Below are 21,571 nucleotides of genomic sequence, written 5' to 3'. Positions count from 1 at the left end.
AGGGTGAGTCTCTTTAAGGGAATCTATAAAGAGTCTACTGCTCACCTGTTTTTGCCCACTCTGGGTACCAGAATTTTTATAATTAAAAAAATGTTCATGAATATATATATATATATATATATATATATAGGACTGCATATATATGGTCACTATTAAATCCTCTTGTATATTCTCATTCTTATATAGAGAGTATGTATATGTGTTGTATATACACATACATATGTATGTATTCTTATAGATATACGTACATGTATACAAAAATAAGAGAATTTAACAGTGATTATCTCTGAAGAGTTCAGGAGTATAGGTAGTTTTGGGATTTTTTTCTTAATTTTCTGAAGTTTCTAAAATGAACATGCTTTATTTCTAGAATAATGAAAATGATTTTTTGACAAAACAGTGTGTTCTCATTAAAGGAAAAATTGCAAAATATAGTAGAATTACAAGGGAGGAAAAAATAGATCAATTATATTCACATTTTGAGTTTTGGAAATTCAGTCTTTGAAAAGTAAACCATTTTTATATATTTTGGCATAGTTATAATTCTATGTATAAAATATTTTTGCCTCCATTTTTAAGTCCTTTCATTGCAAGCATTTTCCATGTGGTTACTTAGTCTTGGCAACATTATTTTAACTTGTGAATAATATTCTAACTACTGAGTTATTATAGTTTGACTTCTTCTTGTTTCCTCATTAGGGGACATGTATGTTTCCCATGTTTCATAGTTATAAGCTGCCATGCCATAGAATTTAGATCTCATTCTGAAGGCAATGGCAAGTCACTGACAGATCTTAGCAGCCAAGTGACATAATCAAGTTTTCATTTCATTTCATTGACACTACAGCCCTATGAGATTGGTATTCCCATTTTACAGATGGGAAAACTGTGGCTCAGAGAAATGAAAGGATTTGCCCAAGTGAATGAGGAAGTTGGAATTAGAACTCCATTCTTTTGTGTGAGCTTTACCAGGATGTTTTCCAGGATTAACCATTCAGACAATACTTTCCTCTGGCCGGTAATTTAAACAATTGAAGAGCATGGCTGAAAAGAAGGGAGACAGACTAGCTGGCCAGGTCAGGCTCATGGCTACTGAGAAGAGGCCATCCACTCCTTCCAAAGATGACCCCTTTGAAGGACGTACAGGACAGAGGTGGAGCTTCACACAACAACATTCTCCACAAATAACTGTGGCCATAACCATAGATCACCAAACAGGTATGGGGCTGTTTGGTCAGAGCCACACTTGTGGACCAAATCATTAAGAACCCCATCTCCAAAGTGGTACCTGGGTGGTTCAGTCGGTTAAGTGTCTGCCATGGGTTCAGTCATGATTCTGGGGTCCTGGGATCGAGCCCACATCGAGCTGCTTCTCCCTCTCCGTGTACTCCTCCTCCTCCCCCAGCTTGTGCCCTCTTATTTCACTCTCTCATAAAGAAAATCTTAAAAAAAAAAAAAAAAAAGAATGCCATCTCGAAACTCAGAGGATACAAGATATAACAGGAACATGAGCCATTAAAAGAGAACTGTTTTTAAAACTTGAAATCCTCTAAAAATTGATCATTTCTTACAGGCTCCTATCAACCTAAATCCAAACACTTGTTGCCTTGGCAACAGAGTTGGTGGCTAACAAAACTGCCCAATGCAGATACGCTCTGGAAATGTGATAACGAGCATTTGTTATTGGGTTATTCCAATGCGAACTTATTTGGAACAGCTGTACCTGGTTCAGGCACATAACAGCAGCCCATTATTAATTTACCATCCATGACTGATTTACTGGGAAAAATGCAGGGCACCAAGAGAATAAATGTCATGTTTGTTTTTATTTCCTGCCACGAACAATAAGTAGAACAGTGTGACACTACTGTGCTGGAGATATCCTCCTCTAGCTTAGGGAGTTGGAAGGAAAGTGATGGGTTGCCAGAAGCACTAAAGGAGGGAAAAGTAGCTCACCCTTAGTCAATGAAAGAGAAAACCAAGGACCATCTAGAGTGCTGGTCTGTATTTCAATTCAATCATTATGACAAACTGGGGTTTCTCAGTGTCCTTGCTTTTGCTTATCACATCACATTGTGTTTTCTCTTCCCCATCCCACCCCCAAATATCAGCTCACCCTTCCCCTCCTTCAGGTGACTCAAAAGTCACCTCCTCGGAGAGGATCTCCCTAGCTCTCTAAAATTGCACAAAATCTCTAAAATCTCCTCAGCACTACTTTTCGTCCTTCCTGCTTTTTAGCTTCTTAGCATTTATTACTATTTCATACCCTCTATGTTTTACTTATGTTGGTTGTGTTATTCTGTTGATATTTAGATTATTATGATGGTTTTCTCCCTCACTAAAATTTAAGCTCCATGAAAGCAGAGATCTTCCTTTGTTTTTTGTTTGTTTTTTTGTTTTTGTTTTGTTTTTGTTTTCTTCTGTTTCCCCAAATTTTGAGCACAGTGCCTAGCACATAGTTGATACAATCATTGAACAGAGAAGTGAAGTCATAAATCCATTTCTTCAGTAAGGTCACTGAGAAACTCTGAAGATGTGTGACTAAAGGGTGATGGACAAAAATATCACCTATTTTGTCACTAAAAGATAAGTCATCAGCCTCTGTTATCAACCAGACACTGGCTAAGAGCTGTACCATGTCTTAGGCAGAAAACCCAAAGTGCCATTTTAAAAGATGGCCTCAAGTTGTACCCCCTGCTCTGGGGGTGGGGGCGGAATTCATCCTCAGGACAAAACCCATCTGCTGCCAAGAAAACAATCAAGGGGCACTTCAGATGTGCAAAAATGAGGGGATCTTCGTAGATGAAGTTCAATCATGACTGTGACTTCCTTGGAGAAGTGTTTTTGGTCATTTTTGTGAAGGGATTTTCAATTTCCCCTCACAAATGTTTGATCTAGGTGCGGAAGGAATTCTGGACTTGAGAGCAAATGCAGATTTGAGAAGGAACTTGGTTGAGGGAAGAGAGACCCCAGAATCATACCGGACAGCTGATATTCGACAAGGGAGACCACCAATGTGTAAAGCTCTTTTTAATTTTTTTAAGATTTTATTTATTTATTCATGAGAGACACAGAGAGAGAGAGAGAGGCAGAGACACAGGCACAGGGAGACGCAGGCTCCATGCAGGGAGCCCGATGTGGAACTCAATCCCGGGACCCCGGGATCACACCCTGAGCCAAAAGTAGATGCTCAACTGCCGAGCCACATGGGCGTCCCTGTAGGGCTCTTTTTAATGTGGCTTGACTCATAGGCTTGCAGTGATGCCTGAGACCTAATTTTAAGTTGCCCCAGCAATATGCCCATCCTTCAGCAAGTCTTGCACAACACTAGTGAACATACTGATAAATAGCCTCTTGTATCTTCACCCGCAGGTCCCACCACAGCCAGGATCCCTTAAGCCCCCTTGACCCCGAACCCATGACCCCTTAACCTCGCCAGTGATCCAGACACAGCAGGGACCTCTTAGGGCTGATTGGCCATTTCATAGGCCGCAGCAGTTGTTACAGATTTTGACTCTCACCCCTGCATCCTCATTCACCAGCTCAGCTCTGGAGGTGAGCAGGGAACAAAGGAGGGGCTGTGCCCACAGCTGGACTGAAGCAGGGCAGGAGTAGTCATGTGAGAAGGAGTGAGAAGACTCTGGAAGGTAGAAGAACAGGAGGTGCCATGAGGTAGGAGGTGGGGGTATGTGACAGGCAACATTCAGGGCACACGAGCCGTGGCCAGATCTCTCCAGAAATATCTAGCAGGGTCCAGTTTCCTGCAGTCAGAGCAAACATTCAACGTATAAAATTTGTGTATTAAAGACAAGGAGCTTACAGAAGTCTGGGAAACTGGGGGATACTGAGCCCACATTTCAGACCAGAAGAATGGCCCTTCCCATGCTAATTCTGATAGTTTCAATTTTATATCAAAGAATAGTTTGTGTCAGCAAAGAAGAGGCTGAAAGAAGACAGTATAATTCCCCCTGTATTTTTTTTAAAGATTTTATTTATTTATTCTTTTCTTTTTTTTAAGATTTATTTATTTATTCACGAGAGACCCAGAGAGAGAGAGAGAGGCAGAGACACAGGCAGAGGGAGAAGCAGGCTCCATGCAGGGAGCCTGACGTGGGACTCGATCCTGGGTCTCCAGGATCACGCCCTGGGCTGAAGGCAGGCGCCAAACTGCTGAGCCACCCAGGCATCCCCTCCCCCTGTATTTAATCAGCTGTTTGGCTGTGCAGGGGGTGGTGGGATAATGTGTGGCGATGGCCAGGCTCCAGACCAGGAGGTTCAATCTGCCACATTCCCTGGCCGTGAGCATCCCAGGGAGGAGCACGGGTACCCGCTACGTTTATTAGACTCTGCCCAGCTCCCGCAGGCTGGTCTTTCTCTTGATATCAAGAAAATTAAACTATGAGGCAGAAATACAAGCAACCATTTTCCCGAGGCCCAAGCAAACATTGCTGGGGTAGGGGGAAGAGTCTATACCCTCATCACTCCACATTTTCTCAGGCTTCTGTCCTGAACTTCTCCCTTCGTCCTTCCTTGCTAGATCTTTCCTTTTCTTTTCACTCTTATATCTTTACCTTGTTAATAAGGCTTGGATCCCACTCCCTGGCAACACGGTTGGCCCCATGTCAGGCACCGAGGACAGATGCTGCCCAGGGCTTGTGGAAGACAGACAAATAGCTGCCATCTCACTGCAGAAAAGCCAGCTAAGGCCCAGGAAGCCAGAGAATAAAAACGTGATTCTCCCTGATAGCTAGGATTGAGGGAGGTGGCTCTCAAAGAGCCTGTGAGGAAAGAGCAGGTGTTCCCTTTGTCCCCCGTGCCCTACAGAGCGGTAAACTCTGTCAGGAAAACCTCTCATTTGAGACCAAGAGGTGTGTGAACCATGTCTTGCAATACTCTTACAGGAGATTCAGAACAAAATATCTTCTCTGCAGCCTCTTGACCCCTCTTGCCTACAGCTCTAATCTCCTCTGGCTCTGCTCTGGACACACTGACCTTCTTGTGGCCCCCAGGATCTGCCAAGCACATTCCTACCTCAGAGCTCTGTACCTCCTGTTCTCTTTCTCTGGAACACTCTAGCTGTCTGTGTAACACCTCCTCTCACTTTCTCAGGCCCCTGCTCAAATGTCATCTCCTCAGAGATCCTCCATGATGACTGTATCAAAAATAACATACACCTCTAGTCACTGTCTCCAACCTTACCCAGCCTTATTTTTCTTTCTAGTACTTGCCCCACCAGACATATCTAACATTTATTTTATTTCTGTCCCTTTTCATTAGTATATAAGCTCCAGATATGAGCCATGTGTCTGTTTTGTTTGTGGCCAAGATCTCTGTACCCAGAGAAGAACGTGGCACCAAGCAGGTTCTCAATAAATACTGTTGAATGAATGACTCCCCTAATTTTTTTCACCACCAAATACTGTTTGATTACTAATTTTACTCCCAGAAATCTTAGAAATTCTTATCCCATCACTGAAAGCCTGTCAGAGCTTCTAAGAGGCAGAAACCAACATGTCCTCAGTTTTAATTCTAGCCATGTAGGTCTTCAGTGGACCTTGTTAGCTTCATCCCAGGTTAAAAGTAAAATTTTAAATTCACTTTTCCATCTCCCCACCCCCAGGAGACAAGAGTGCTTAGGCTGGGAACTGCTGCCTCACACCTTTGGTAATACCACTCCTTCCTACTAAAGGAACATCGGTCCACACACAGTGTGTGGGTGCACCTGTCAATGCACCATTCATTCTACACAGGCCTGGACTAAATATCCTCTCTGACCATTTTTCAGGTTCCTACTAGGTCCTGGCAGCACAGCCACAAACAACAGAGCTGTGGAGGTTAAATTGTAGAAATTAGTGAGTGCTCATTAACTTGAATTAAAGGTGACCTAGAAACCTAGGATCTTCAAAAACGAGGAATCCATGTTAAAATTTTTCACTCTCAAAGTTCTGGAAATGGACAGTGGTGGTGCTTGCACAACAGGGCAAATGTATTTAATGCTAGTAATTGTATAGTTAAAAATGATTAAAGTGGGAACTTTTATGGTATCTATATATTTTACCATAAAAAATTTTTTTTCATTCTTTCCTTCCATTCTTTCCTTCCACCATGTTTTGTGGTTCACAAATCTGCACTCCTTTCACTTAAATTTCTTCAATCAGGTAGAAAAGGAGTTTGCTGGAGGGGTATTGAGTGACTGACAGAATTAGGAGGAGGACTGGAGAAACACGCTGGGGCTGTGTTTTGGGAGCAGCGGCCCAGCCACGCAGCAGAGCGGCGCTGTCACGGGCCCGGGTGCTGGTGCTGCAAGTGACAACATCACAACTGAGACCGGGTATTCCTTTACTGCCACGTCCTCTGCCTTTTGCTGCACCAGTAGCACTTCTGCATCAAAAACAACCTTTGGGTTACTGCTGCCGCCAAAAAATCCCCTCTACCAGCTTGACCAAAAAATAGATTCTAGATGGTGCTAGCACCCTTACATGACCCAGTTTCAAAGAGAAGTTTTATGCGGCCATGCTGTCTGATTGGTGGAGCCCAGGCCCCATGTCTGTGCTGTAGCCGCAAGAGAGCCTAGGAAAACGTTCTGCTTCGGGAGCCAGGGTGCATGAGGCTGGATTTTCTTCAAACACAGGAAGAATTTTCAGTAGATGCCATGCAGCGAGGAAATGTGACAAATGTCCCCTATAGATAGGCCCTTGTTTTGCTGTTCTTTTTTCCTCCCGCCACATTTTCACTTCTCCAAAGCTTCATTTACACCCGGCTCCTTCAGATCCTTAGAGAGCGAACACTAGAATAGTTTGGAGCCTTCCCCACATTTTGCTGTGTACAGATGCACAGTGAGTCTTGGGCTCACCGTATGCTGGAAGAGAATCAGAATACAGAGAAAGTTCTCTGCAAGCCAAACTCCCCACATGCTTAGTTTCCAGACAAAGTTCAGAGATTTGGGACAGACCATAGGATGAAGTCCACAGAGGTATACTGAGCAACTTTTCACTCTTAGGGGAAGATGACCATTCTTCCCTTGAAAAAATATTGTCAACCTAGCAGGTACTCATGGAGTATCTCCAACACGTATTTATTGGGCACCTTCTCTGCTCACCAGGCCAGGCCCTGTTATAGATGCTAGGGATTCAGCAGCTGACAAAAGGTACTGCCGTCATGTGTATCCAGTAGGGGAAGATTGACATCAAGGAAATAAACATATAATACATTAGGAGAGTGGTAAATACTGTAAAGAGAACCAAGCAGGAAAGGGGGTGCATTAGTTTGCTAGCACTGCCATAACAGATGGGGTGGCTTAACCCACAGAAGTTTATCTTCTCCCAGTTCTGGAGGCTAGAAGTCCAAAATCAAGGTATTGGCAGAGTTGGTTTCTTCTAAAGACTCGTTCCTTGGCTTGTAGTTGTCCATCTTGTCCATCTGTCTTCACATGATCTCCCCTCCACATATGCCTGTGTCCTAATCTCATTTATCAGGATACGTCATACAGGATTAGGTACCAGAACTCATTTTACTTAATTACTTCTTTCAAGACCCTGCCAAAAATATAGTCACACTCCGAGATACTAGGACTTAAATCTTGAGGGCACACAATCCAGCCGATAACAGGAAGAGAAGGAATGTGAGAGGATTAGATATCACAATTTATTTATTTTTGATAATATTCATTTTGGGGTTTATCTGAAAATTTTTATAGTGAAAAATTCCAAGCCTACTCAAAAGTAAAAGATTCACACGCACATAAACATTCACAAAACCATGTAGTAATCACCTGCTTCAACAACCAACACGTTTTGCTGTATTTATTTCATCTACGCTTTCCCCTTGTTTGGGGGTAGTTTTTTGTTTGTTGGTTTTGTTTTGTTTTGTTTTACTTTGTTACTGGAATATTTTAAAGAGATTCCAGACATCATGTCATTTCATCATTCAAAACTTCAACATGAATCCTCCCTTGAAGGTATGTTCTTCTATAACTATAATGCCATCACCCCATCTACCAAAAAATGTTTTTTAAAAATCTTATTTGTTTACTCATGAGAGACACAGAGAGAGAGAGAGAGAGAGAGAGGCAGAGACACAGGCAGAGGGGGAAGCAGGCTCCATGCAGGGAGCCTGTTGCGGGACTCGATCCAGGGTCTCCAAGATCACACTCTGGACCGAAGGCGGCGCTAAACTGCTGAGCCACCCAGGCTGCCCCGCATCTACCAAAATTAACAATAAGTCCTTAATATCATACCAGGGCCACATTTCAATGCTCTCAATTATCAAAATTATTTTTGCAGTTGTCTGCTCAAATCAGACTCCAAATAGTCTATTTATTTATTTAGTTAGTTATTTATTTAGTTATTTATTTATTTATTGGTGGTTTTATCTCTTAAGTGTTCTTGAAGTCACTTTTAATCTAGAAGAGTCCTCCCCACATTTTTCTTTACAAGTAACTGACTTGCTAACCAAATCAGATTCTCTAGTGTCTTACATCCTAGCTTTCATTGATTCCTTTTTCAAGATGCCATTTAACATGTCCTTCTCCCCACTATATTTTCTATAGATGAGGAATTAGAATTAATGGCTGGATTTGACTCAAGTTCAACTTTTTTTCAGGTATACTTCACTGGTGATACTGTTTGTATGTCCTATTTGGAGGTTCATAATGTCCAATTGCATTTGAAGTGTTGCCGAGATGAATCGGTGGCGATCTAGGCTGGAAAAAGCCTGAGCTCTCTGTTATAAAGTTCCTCATTAGCCTCTATTCTATCCTCTACTAATGACCACCACAGAATGGTAATAGTTTTAACTGCGCCATTTCTTCCATAATTCAATTCCTCTATAATTGTGATATAGAAGAACTTTCCTTCACCCACGAGGGCTGTTTGGTTACTCTGAAGTTTGGATTGTACTGAAACATCAGGAGAAGTTCTGGGGATATTCCGGAACAGTCCAGGAAATCAGTGTTTTAATTGAGTTACATTTAGAATGCACTAAAGAAACTGAATTCTGAAAGGACATCTGCATTGAATCTTTGTAAAATAAATAGATAATGCTTTGGTATTCATTTAATCCCTGATGTATTGGTTTTTCATAAATGGAGCATAGAGTTTTCAAACAGGAAAGCCCTGGATAAATATTGACCAATTTACTGATGGAGTAACTAATACATAATCTCGTGTAGTGGTCCCCCCATCTTCTTTCTCCTGGTCGACACGTAGTCAAAGACACCCAGTACCTCCAAAGCAGTGACAATACAGTAGCATTAATTATATGCCAGGCACTGTGCTAAGTGCTCTATATAAGTGCATGTAATCCTCATTGTAACCCACTAAGATTGATACTCTTATCATTCCCCCCATCCCACAGATGAGAAAACTGAGGTAAAGAAAGTAGAGAGTTGTGCAAGATCACACAGCTAGTAAGTTGGAGGAGCCAGGATAAACCCCGGCAGCCCGGCTTCAGTGTGTGTGCTCATAACCACATTACACCATGGCATAGCTGAGAGACGCACGTGATTATGTGTAATTCCCAGACAGCTATAGCTAGATTTCTCTACTATTCAGAGAACAACTTCAAATCCATTCCGATTTAATTATTTTTTAAAAGACCTAAATCAGCCGAAAATATTTCCTCCTTGATCAATGAAGAACTCACGTGACATAGATTACATTGATCACGACAGACTGGTAGAGGCTCTGATTTACAGTTCAGAGAAGACAGCTACTTCTGATCAGAACAGGCTGATGCCATTCAGTTCTAGGTTGGGGGTATCTCCTGAGTGAATCTGATTGTCTAATAATAATAGCTAGTGTTTATATAAGGCCAGATGCTGATATAAGCTCTTTAAACATATTAACCCCCTCATCTACTTAAAGGGTGTTTTCCCCCCAGCATAGGAAGTCCAAACCCATACCCTTGGGAATACCCTCAGGAGGTCCTGTGGGGTCCAGGCAGGGAAGTTGTTCTGATCCAGTTTCTGGAAGGACCTCTCAGCCCAGCCCTGTCTCACAGATGTCAGTCCCAGAGCGTACAGTCTCAAGGACCTCTTGGTGAGCTGAGGTGACCTCTGAGAAAGTGGATGTCTTTTCCTGTCCCTGAAGCCATTCACCCACTGCCCTCCCCGCCCAGGAGGGCACCCTGATTAATGCTGTGATTCTTCTGAACAGCTGTCTACCTACTGCTTCATCCTCTGCGATGTTAATCAAAGACCACGAACACGGGAGACCAAGCTGGAGGGTGTGCCTCATTCTGACAGCTTTCATGTCTGTGTCAATCTGTCTTGCCCCATTTAGGAATCGTCATGCCTTCGGCCTCCTTTCTAATAATATAGTAAACATCCATCAGGGCCTCAAGCCAGATATTGGTCGCTACCCAAACTGAGCCTCCTTCAGGCTCTCTTGTGATCCCTAACTCACCACGACAGCCAGCCCGGGCGGCTCCACCTGCCTCGGCCTCCCAGCCTGGCCGTGCTCCAGGGCTGCTCTGAGCCTGGGCTACTTAGCACCCCCTCGCCCCCACCCCATCCTCGCTCGCCCACTCGGGCACGCAGGAAGTAAGAGGGAGAGCTCAAGAGCTGTAAAAATGAGCAAGCTTTGAAAAACAAGAGAAACTGCAGGCCCAGAGCCCTTCACACCAATTTTAGGGCAGCTCCTGTTATGAGAGCAATAAAGAAATAGCAGTTTATGCCATTTAGAAGCAAATGGCCCTTTCATCTGAAGTGGCCGTTCAATGCAAAGCGCATGCCACCAGAGAGGAGGAGCGAGCTCCAGCGGGAGGCCCCTCAATGCAGAGGAGGAGAGGCTGCTGTGCTGATCCTGGCTCCTAAAGCAGCGGGAGGTGGAGATGGAGCAGAAAATCGCCTGGCGGATGCAAGATTTCACTGTACGCTTTCGTGTCTCGTGAATATTGTGTTCCAGGGGGCCGACTCTGGGTGCAGTTGACAGTGAGGCAGGAAGGACTGCGACCAGAGCCTTAAGGACTCCCTGACTGTGTGATGGATAAAGAGGGACAAGAAGAGGCACTGGTGGGAGCTTGCGATCACTGGGATCATTTCCAAGGATAAGAGTGGGGACCCACTGTCATCCAAAAAACCCTTCATCAACATAAGGGCCACAAGAGGCAACTTTCCTCCCTCTTCTGTGCCTAAGTTTTGAACCGGCTGGTTACTGCCGTCCAGTGTGGCTCAGAGACCAGGGCAGCATTAGAACCACTTGCCAGCTTGTTAGAAATGCAGGCTGTAGGGTCCCGCCCAGAGCTACTGGATCAAAATTTGTGACTCAACAAGAAGATGCCCCGCAAGAGTTGAGCGGCCCTCTCTAGCACCCCCTCTATTGTGAGGAGCCCAGTGGGGTTGGAGGGGAAGAGATGAGCTGAGAAGGCACTTTCCTCTGCAGGAGAAAGGGGCCTGTGAGTAACACAGCAGCCTTTTCAACCTGCAGGAACCCAGTTGAAATCATGACACCTCAGCAGTGAGTCACGGCAGGCTCTCCCTTCTCACTTCTCCTGGAGTGCCTCCTCTCCCCACATCGGAGTACAATGACCTAAGCCCTTTATTTTTATTTTTTTATAATAAATTTATTTTTTATTGGTGTTCAATTTGCCAACATACAAAATAACACCCAGTGCTCATCCCGTCATGTGCCCGCCTCAGTGCCCGTCACCCATTCACCCCCACCCCCCGCCCTCCTCCCCTTCCACCACCCCTAGTTCGTTTCCCAGAGTTAGGAGTCTTCATGTTCTGTCTCCCTTTCTGATATTTCCTACCCATTTCTTCTCCCTTCCCTTCTATTCCCTTTCACTATTATTTATATTCCCCAAATGAATGAGACCATATAATGTTTGTCCTTCTCCGATTGACTTACTTCACTCAGCATAATACCCTCCAGTTCCATCCACGTGGAAGCAAATGTGGGTATTTGTCGTTTCTAATGGCTGAGGAATATTCCATTGTATACCTAAACCACATCTTCTTTATCCATTCATCTTTCGATGGACACCGAGGCTCCTTCCACAGTTTGGCTATTGTGGACTTGCTGCTAGAAACATCGGGGTGCAGGTGCCCCAGCTTTTCATTGCAGATAAACTTAAAATGGATGAAAGATCTAAATGTGAGACAAGATTCCATCAAAATCCTAGAGGAGAACACAGGCAACCCCCTTTTTGAACTCGGCCACAGTAACTTCTTGCAAGATACATCCACGAAGGCAAAAGAAACAAAAGCAAAAATGAACTATTGGGACTTCATCAAGATAAGGAGCTTTGGCACAGCAAAGGATACAGTCAACAAAACTCAAAGACAACCTACAGAATGGGAGAAGATATTTGCAAATGACGTATCAGATAAAGGGCTAGTTTCCAAGATCTATAAAGAACTTATTAAACTCAACAGCAAAGAAACAAACAATCCAATCATGAAATGGGCAAAAGACATGAAGAGAAATCTCACAGAGGAAGACATAGACATGGCCAACACGCACATGAGAAAATGCTCCGCATCACTTGCCATCAGGGAAATACAAATCAAAACGACAATGAGATCCCACCTCACACCAGTGAGAATGGGGAAAATTAACAAGGCAGGAAACCACAAATGTTGGAGAGGATGCGGAGAAAAGGGAACCCTCCTGCACTGTTGGTGGGAATGTGAACTGGTGCAGCCACTCTGGAAAACTGTGTGGAGGTTCCTCAAAGAGTTAAAAATAGACCTGCCCTACGACCTAAGTCCTTTATTTATGCAAAACTATTTCTTCTCTTCCATCTGTTGGAAACCATGTTCATAAAGCCTTCATGGGGTCTCTGAGTGCATCAGAGCGAGGGGGCTCAGCTCACCCTCTGGAGGAGCTCTGCAGCACTCACCACCACCACCTCACCCCCTCTTTCTGGGTACAGCCTCACATCCTCTGCTGTCTGAGACCTGCAGGCAGGTTGACCTTCACGACCCAGGCCCCTGGCAAATTTCCACGAATGGGACCCCTTTAATTTATTCCATGTTGCCCCCCACCCACGCCACCCCGCCAAATGCCAGGAGCAAAGACAAGTTATATTACCAAATGTATTTTAAAGGAAAACCTCCCATGATTTTTTTAATTCCTGCAAATATTTGAGGAATATCTGTGCTGTCAAGACTGTGAAGAATGTCTGCTTCAGCATCCATCAATGACCTTTAAGAAAATCAATCTCTGATGTGGTAAGTGTGAGAAGTAGAATCTATTAAGGAGAAGTAGGGCTTTTCTTTTTGTGATAAAAACCACTGGAATGCATGTGTTGCTATCTTCTTACATCAGAACATGACTCTGGCACTGGGCCCTTCTGCCCCTGCCCTCCCTTTGCTGAGCTTCAAAGAGGCACTCAAAATAGGAATGCTTATTTCAAAAAAAAAAAAAAAAAGGAACGCTTATTTATTGGAGCAGAGATGTGTCAAAGGTGGATTAAAAAAAAAAAACATTGCTGATGAGAAAGTTATATGAGCATCATCTTTGAGCCATCTTTAGGCCATAGTACAAAATGTGTGGTCATTTTTAAGTATTAGGCATTTGACAGAAGATGGACACTCGTGTCCTAGTGTAGGATGTTGGCCACAGACCCAATGCCAGGCTCTGTCCCCAAGGCCAGCGCAGCCCTGCCACACTGTCAGCACTCAGGGAATGTCTGTGGCTGTTGGAGTAAAGAAATGAGAGAAATGGAGAACAGACACCAGGCAATGCATCTCAGAGCTCCTCACCTGCTTTTTTTTGCAGGGCAGTCTCAGGCACCCAAAAGACTCTGAATGTGACCTATAACTTGGGGATGAAAAGGCACCAATGTGATTTGAGGGAGAGTGAGCCATAACAACCGTCAGCCCTCCTGGTCCACTCAAGTTACTATCCTATTCTATGGACCAGAGCCTGCCTTAGGCCAGCCTCCTTAGCACAGCAGAAATTGAAACAGGGATTCTTGAGCAGGTGATATACAGAAGGTGCTCCCAGGGCAAGGGGAGTGAGGGAAACAGGATAGGGCAGGGGTCAACTAGAAGGATGCGGCCTCCCTGAGAAAGCTCAGGGAGCCGAAATAATACCAACCACCAAGTGGACCCCACATTGAGGCAGGGGCCGTCAATAGTCAGTGAGTCATGGACAGGGTAGCAGAAAGGGTGGGTTACGAGGAGAGGAGTTTGGAGAGTGGGGAAATGAGGTATGTGGGCCCTAAAGGGGATCTGGATGGGGCATCAGCATCTACCACGTAACTCACATCCAAGGTGTAATATACAATTTGATTAGAAGAAATTTCAATAACCTTTCATCTGGAACCCTCTTCGTCTCGCCCTCTTTTTCCCCCACCACATTTATGACCATCCAACATGCTATGAGATTCACCCATCTTTATATTTACTAGTAGCTTATTACCTCTGCTCTCATACACTAGAATGGAGGCTCCATGAGGAAAGGCACTCTAATCTCTTTTGATTGACAGATCCCAAGAATAGCGCCTGACACTTGGAAAGTGCTGGGTAAAAGTACATTAATGAAAGAATATTCTGAAGAACCTAGTCTGCTCGGTGCTGCTCATTCTGTGCTGATGCTTTGGGTCCAAAGCAATCAGACCGTGGTCTATGTGAATAAGGCCCATGAGTCTCAGATATCAGGTGTTTAAGAACCCGGTGAGGATCTTGTTAATGGGATTCTTGGCCCCCCTACCTAGAGATTCTGATCCCCCAGTTCTCAGAGGGGCCTGATTCTATGCACTTTATAAAATCGTACCCATTGATTTTGATGCGGGTGACCCGAGGCCTGTACCTTGAGCAACGCTGATGCAGCGTGAATCGCCGGCGCGGGCTCGGACGGCTCCAAATAGCTTCCCCAGAGTTGCTCGGCTGCGGGGCTGGGGGTCAGAGCGGGCTCTCCTCTCTCTGCGCACTCAGCCCCTCTTAGCGTATGTCCAGGAGCTCTGCACGTCCGGTGATTACCTTGGGAACGGAGAAAGCTCCATGAAACCCACCGCAAGAGCTGGGCTTTGAGGCACTCGGCTGGGAGCTGTCTCAGAAAGCTCCGGCCTCACAACGCGCCAGGGTGCGCGTGGCCCCTGTGCTCCTGCAGACTCTTGAAACTGTGAAGGTGCGTTTGTGACGTGCTGACAGGAGGGGACACAGCGAGAGCCAGGGGCCGGGCTGCACTCAGACCGCGACGGGGCTACTCCGGAGACCTGCGGAGTCCGGGGAAGAAACTGGAATGAAGGTGCGCGCCCGCGCGCTGGGCAGGCGGAGGAGGGGCAAGGCCTGGGAGGCGCCGGGGATCAGAGGGGCGCACGGTGGGTCGCACACCTTCCGCTGGGAGCCACCGGGCCCAGGCTCCCTCCTGCTCTCCTCTGACCGAGACGCACCGTTTGCAGCGCTCACCTCCGCGTTGGTGCCGCGGCCGCGGCCGCTTTCCCGGGAGAGGGAGAGGGAGAGAGGGAGAGGGAGAGGGAGAGGGGAGTGCTGTAATGCAGTTGAAGATACTCAACAGCCATCTTGGATCATGAGGTACACTACGCCAAGAACAGAAGAGCAGTGAAGGGCTAGATCCCTATACCTTTGTGAAGATATCTGTTCTGGACTACTGTCTCCAGACTTCTTTCACATGAAGGAGAATAAACTTTTGTTTTATTCTTAGGCCTTGGAAACTTTCATAATTAAAGAAAAATATGGTTTATCTTATTGGTGATTCATTTCCTCATTTAGTTCTGCACACAGAATCTTTATTGTAGTAATTCCTGTCTCCTATATTGATTTTTAAAGAAACAATCCTTTAAACTGTATCATTAATACTTAACAAAAAAAAAAATTTACAAATCTAACATCTCTTAAATGTAAATTGATGTTAAACATTAAAGCATCCTAAACCGTTTGTCCTTGCAAACAGATACACAAAAAAGCCATCTGGTAGATCATGTCTTTCTGGGTCATTTGACATCCTGAACAACCTTTTCCATTAGTAGCATTATGTGAAATAGCTGCCCTTCTGAGATTCAGCCAGAGTCCTGTGTTAGTTGGCTTGGGCTGCCATAACAGAATACCAACAGTCATGGTGACTTAACAGTAGACATCCCCGCCCCTGCCAGTTTAAAGGCTAGAAGTCCATGATCAAGGTATCAGAAAAGTCAGTTTCTGGTGAGAACTCTCTTCTGGCTTTATAACAGTTTCTTTGTGCTGTGTGCTGGGGTCAAGAAGTGAGCATGGGTGGGAGGCAGCTCTCTGTGTCTCTTCTGAAAAGACACTAATCCTATTGATTAGGACCTCATCCTATGATCTCATTTAATATTCATTACTTCCTTGGAGGCCCATTTCTAAATACAGCCACATGGGAATCAGATTTATTTTTTTATTTTTTAAAGATTTTGTTTTATTATTCATAGAGACAACAAGAGAGAAGAGAGAGAGAGAGGGCAGAGACACAGGCAGAGGGAGAAGCAGGCTCCATGCAGTGAACCCGAAGCGGGACTCGATCCTAGGTCTCCAGATCACACCCCGGGCTGCAGGCAGCGCTAAACTGCTGCGCCACAGGGGCTGCTGGGAATCAGATTTTAACATATAAATGAGGCGGGGGGTGGGGAGGAAAAACACAAACATTCAGTCCAGAACACTTTTTTTTTCTTTTAGATTTATTTGACAGAGAGTGCCCATGTGGGTATGACAGCAGAGAGGGGGAGAGGGAGAATCTCAGCAGACTTTGCTTCTAGCATCAGCCAGAGGGGCTCGATCCCAGGACCCTGAGATCATGACTGGAGCTGAAATCAAGAGTCAGCTGCTTAACCGACTGAGCCACCCAGGTGCTCCTGTCCAGTGTCGCTTCCACTTAACTGTCTCAGGTGCCGCCTCCATCAAGACAAATTGAGGAACAGCTGGACTCGGGAAAGGAGTGAGGAGGAAGTGACCAGTGGCACAGGTTGCTACACTGCCCTAGGCTCCCCCCTGCATTCCTTCTCTCCAGGCCTTGGCAAGCTGCTGCAGAAGATGAAAGCATGGCCCTGGTGGCTCTGATTGGATATGCAGGGATGATTCGTACTGTTTGCCTTCCCAGTGTCCTTTTCTCCTTCAGCAGCGACAGCTTGCTCTCTCCACCCATATGGTCTGGGAGGATGTGCAGGCCAGGGGTGACTGGCCCTAGCCTGAGCTAATCAGTGTGTCTCATTTTCTTGACCACAAAGATGGGATTAGTAGTGGATAGGTGACCTCATCTGACCCATTGGGATGAATCTTAGTAGTTTTTGGGGAACCTTTGGAAAATAATTTTTCCCTTTTTGCCAACTCAGAATATTAAGAATGAGAACTGGCAAACAGCAGGTATTTTGCCAGCACAAGCAGACCCTTACCTGTAGATACAAGCAGTGTAGTGGAGGGTGGTCTGGATGGTGGGGAAAGAGCAAGTCACCATCTTGGTGACACCTGTTTGGCCCAGCACCAGGTTGTGCCAAGCCAGGCCAGCCTCTAAAATCTCAGCTAGCTAGCCAGTAAGTTCCAGTTTGTAACTCTTGCAGGACTTGTAGCTAGAGTTGCCCAATAAAATATAGGCCATCCACTTAGCCTTGGAAGTCAAATAAATGAGACAATTTTTTTTATTATAAACAGGTTCTGAGTATTCCATAGGACATACCTATACTAAAAAATGATTTTTAAAAATCTAAAATTGACATTTAACTAGATGCTTTTTTTTTTTTAATTTGCTAAATCTGGCAACCCTACTTAAAAACCAAAACCTATTAGTTACAGATGGTAAAACACAGTGTACATGAGGGGATCTTCAAGTTGTTTTGGTGAAGGGGAGATAGGAGTCCCTTCCCGGGTCTAGATGTTGCAGAATAACAAAGCCTGAGGATGTTGCTACTAGCATTGTTTCCAAAATAGCATATCCTAGTATTGGTGTTAACAAAGCTGATATAGGGTGGGTTGGTTGGCAAGCAGACAGGGTCTGAAGGGAGCCAGTAGTAGCAGCCAGCAAAAGGGGAGACCTAGGATGTACACAGGAATAAAGATCAAGGTGAACCACAGGTTGAAGCATATCAAAACCGCATTTAATTCACTTTGTGTTAACAGTATAGGGCAAGGAAGAGAAAGAGAGGGACAAAGAGAAAAAGAACAGTTGAAATGATGCGGACTATGAGGGGTAATCCTGAAGACAAGTAGGGAGGGCAGGCGCGAGGACCTGGTCTCTCAGCTGGCCTTCTGCAGTGCCAGCATCTTCTCAGGCTGAGTGTGATTCAAGGGTCACTGCTCTGACAGGGGTGATGGTCAAGAGTGTTTAACCAGCAGGTACTCCAGGGGATCCCTGGGTGGCGCAGCGGTTTTGGCGCCTGCCTTTGGCCCAGGGCGCGATCCTGGAGACCCGGGATCGAATCCCACGTCGGGCTCCCCGGTGCATGGAGCCTGCTTCTCCCTCTGCCTGTGTCTCTGCCTCTCTCTCTCTCTCTCTCCTCTCTCTCTGACTATCATAATAATAAAAATTAAAAAAAAAAAAAAAAAACAGCAGGTACTCCAGACTGCTGTGCACCTGCTAAGTGTCAGCCAGGCTCACTTTGAGCAATTTCCCCTTGAACCACTGACCTGAGCCCTTAACTTCTACGTAGAGGTCTCAGGAATCTAGAAAGTGATCAATGAGGCAAGCCAGCAAAAGCAGGCACTGCCAGAGACAAGTCCTTGAATCAGAGGCATGAGAGGGATGGGAAGGTCAGTTATCAAGTACAAGGTAAAGCATGTTTGAGGAGCTGTGCCAGCAGACCCTGTTTTCAGTGCCGGGTCCCCCCCCAAGTTGCCTTCCCCATCACACCCTGTGTCCCCCTCGAGTGGGGTTCCTGGGAGTCCAGGGCCTTCTCCCGCCGACTGCTCTTGCCCTCCATTTTTTTTTTTTTTTTAATTTTAATTTTTTTTTATTATTTATTTATGATAGTCACACAGAGAGAGAGAGAGAGAGAGGCAGAGACATAGGCAGAGGGAGAAGCAGGCTCCATGCACCGGGAGCCCGATGTGGGATTCGATCCCGGGTCTCCAGGATCGCGCCCCGGGCCAAAGGCAGGCGCCAAACCGCTGCGCCACCCAGGGATCCCGTGCTCTTGCCCTCCAGAGTGGCCCCAGCCTAGCCCTGATTCCTGACTACCTGTGGCTGTCACCTGGCAGCAGGTGGTTCCTTCCCCTCCTTTGCTCATAATGGCCAAAGTGTACTATTGGGTATGATAAACTCTTTCATGTCAGTCGTACATTTCCCAGACCCAAAACCTTTCTAAGCCCTCAATGTGGTGCTGCCTGAAAAAATCAATTTCACTCTTCAAAAATAAAAAGAAAAATTGAAAATATAAAAACAAGCAAGGGGAGCATGACTGGCTCAGTCAGGGAAGCATGTGACTCTTGACCTTGGGGTTGTGAGTTTGAGCCCCACATTAGGTGTAGAGATGACTTAAAAAGAAAATCTTTAAAAAAGAAAACAACAAACAAAGAAGTCATGTTATTTATGCCTAAAGTACAACTATCGTGTAGATCCGTAGTTGCCTGCTCACCGTTAAATGGCAAGGGGTGGAAAGCACTGAGCTACAATGACAACACTGAATGTGGCCAGCTGGCCATGGGGGCCCACAGAGCAGAGGGTCATATCACTAAACACAAGGGCCAAGGAGGAGCTTTGTACCAACCCGAGTGAGACCCACTTCTCTTTGCTCTTCCACCTCTAGCCTCTCTCCACTTAGGAGAGAGGAAAAATCCCTCCTCACACTGCCTCTAGCTGGTGGCAAATCTATGAAAATAATATTCTTTGCTCTCTGGTTTGAGGTTTGGTCCAGGCTGTCGTCCTAGCTCTGGTTTTAGTTTCTGGCCTAAGGCTGTTTCCTCCCCTGAGCCCATCACTCACACTCCCCTCCTCTGTGCGGCCTTTATCGCCAGGGCAACGTGATTCCTCCCGAAGCTTCCAGGCACAGGCCACCGGGATTGGGGTCTGGCCTGGACCCCCAGCGCGGTCCCCGCCTGCGCAGAGCAAGGGGACCCCCCGGGGAAGGGGAAGCCGCAGGCCGCTGCCTTCTCTGCGCGAAACGGGACGGCAGCTGTTGGTCTGCCCCGCTCGGCGCCTCTCCCTCTCCCTCTCCCTCTCCCTCTCCCTCTCCCTCTCCCTCTCCCTCTCCCTCTCCTCTCCCTCTCCCCTCCCTCCCCTCCCCTCTCCCCCTCCCTCTCCTCTCCCTCTCCCTCTCCCCTCCCCTCCCTCTCCCTCTCCCTCTCCCTCTCCCTCTCCCTCCCCTCTCCCTCCCTCTCCCTCTCCCTCTCCCTCTCCCTCTCCCTCTCCCTCTCCCTCTCCCTCTCCCTCTCCCTCCCCCTCTCCCTCTCCCTCTCCTTCCTCTCCTCTCCCTCTCCCCCTCCCTCTCCCTCTCCCTCTCCCTCTCCCTCTCCCTCTCCCTCTCCCTCTCCCTCTCCCTCTCCCTCTCCCTCTCCCTCCCCTCCCCTCCCTCTCCCTCTCCCTCTCCCTCTCCCTCTCCCTCTTCCCTCTCCCTCTCCTCTCCTCCTCCCTCTCCCTCCTCTCTCCCTCTCCCTCTCCCTCTCCCTCTCCCTCTCCCTCTCCCTCTCCCTCTCCCTCTCCCTCTCCCTCTCCTCTCCCTCCTCCTCCCTCTTCCCTCTCCCTCTCCCTCCCTCCCTCCTCCCTCTCCTCTCCTCTCCTCTCCCTCTCCCTCTCTCCCTCTCCCTCTCCCTCTCCCTCTCCCTCTCCCCTCTCCCTCTCTCCCTCTCCCTCCCTCTCCCTCTCGTCACCCCTCTCTCCCTCTCCCTCTCATCTCCCCTGTCCCTCTCCCTCTCTCCCTCTCCCTCGTCCCTCTCCCTCTCCCTCTCCCTCTCCCCTCTCCCTCTGGGAAAGCGGCCGCGCCGCGGCACCAACGCGGAGGTGAGCGCTGCAAACGGTGCGTCTCGGTCAGAGGAGAGCAGGAGGGAGCCTGGGCCCGGTGGCTCCCAGCGGAAGGTGTGCGACCCACCGGCGCCCCTTCTGATCCCCGGACGCCTCCCAGTGCCTTGCCCCTCCTCCGCCTCCCCAGCGGCGGGCGCGCCACCTTCATTCCAGTTTCTTCTTCCCGGACTCACAGTGTCTCCGTTAGTACGCCCGTCGCGGTCTGATGCAGCCCGGCCCCTGGCTCTCGCTGTGTCCCCTCCTGTCAGCACGTCACAACGCACCTTCACAGTTTCAAGAGTCTGCAGGAGCAACAGGGCCCACGCGCACCCTGGCGCGTTGTGAGGCCGAGCTTTCTGAGAGACAGCTCCCAGCCGAGTGCCTTCAAAGCCCAGCTCTTGCGGTGGGTTTCATGGAGCTTTCTCCGTTCCCAAGTGTAATCACCGGACGTGCAGAGCTCCTGGACATACGCTAAGAGGGGCGATTGCGCAGAGGAGGAGAGCCCGCTCCTGACCCCCAGCCCCGCACGCCGAGCAACTCTGGGGAAGCTATTTGGAGCCGTCCGAGCCCGCGCCGGCGATTCACGCTGCATCACGTTGCCTCAAGGGTATCAGGCCCCGGGTCCACCCCCGCATCAAATCAATGGGTACGATTTTTAAAGTGCAGAGATCAGGCCCCTCTGAGAACTGGGGGATCAGAATCTCTAGGTGGGGGGCCAAGAA

General features: G+C 47.0%; 2 long non-coding RNA genes across 8 annotated transcripts in view; one reads left to right on the top strand and one right to left on the bottom strand.

Moving 5' to 3' along the window:
• LOC102155121 overlaps positions 1-15,245 on the bottom strand; it is a 65,368-nt gene extending 50,123 nt beyond the window's left edge. For 3 of the 6 annotated variants that reach the window (XR_005368431.1, XR_005368426.1, XR_005368430.1), the window contains exon 1: positions 14,760-15,244. This is a non-coding gene — a long non-coding RNA (uncharacterized LOC102155121). Of the gene's footprint in view, positions 1-14,759 lie in introns of all 6 variants that reach the window. The other 3 variants (XR_005368428.1, XR_005368427.1, XR_005368429.1) reach the window with 3 other exon arrangements.
• The window catches only part of LOC111098492, an 82,477-nt gene continuing 75,877 nt past the window's right edge, over positions 14,972-21,571 (top strand). The window contains exon 1 of one of the 2 annotated variants that reach the window (XR_005368434.1): positions 14,972-15,197. This is a non-coding gene — a long non-coding RNA (uncharacterized LOC111098492). The remainder of the gene's footprint in view (positions 15,198-21,571) is intronic. The other variant, XR_005368433.1, reaches the window with a different exon arrangement.

This window comes from Canis lupus, chromosome 13, assembly GCF_011100685.1.
Source record: "Canis lupus familiaris isolate Mischka breed German Shepherd chromosome 13, alternate assembly UU_Cfam_GSD_1.0, whole genome shotgun sequence".
NCBI lineage: Eukaryota > Metazoa > Chordata > Mammalia > Carnivora > Canidae > Canis > Canis lupus.
This window is presented reverse-complemented; position numbering and strand designations above follow the sequence as displayed.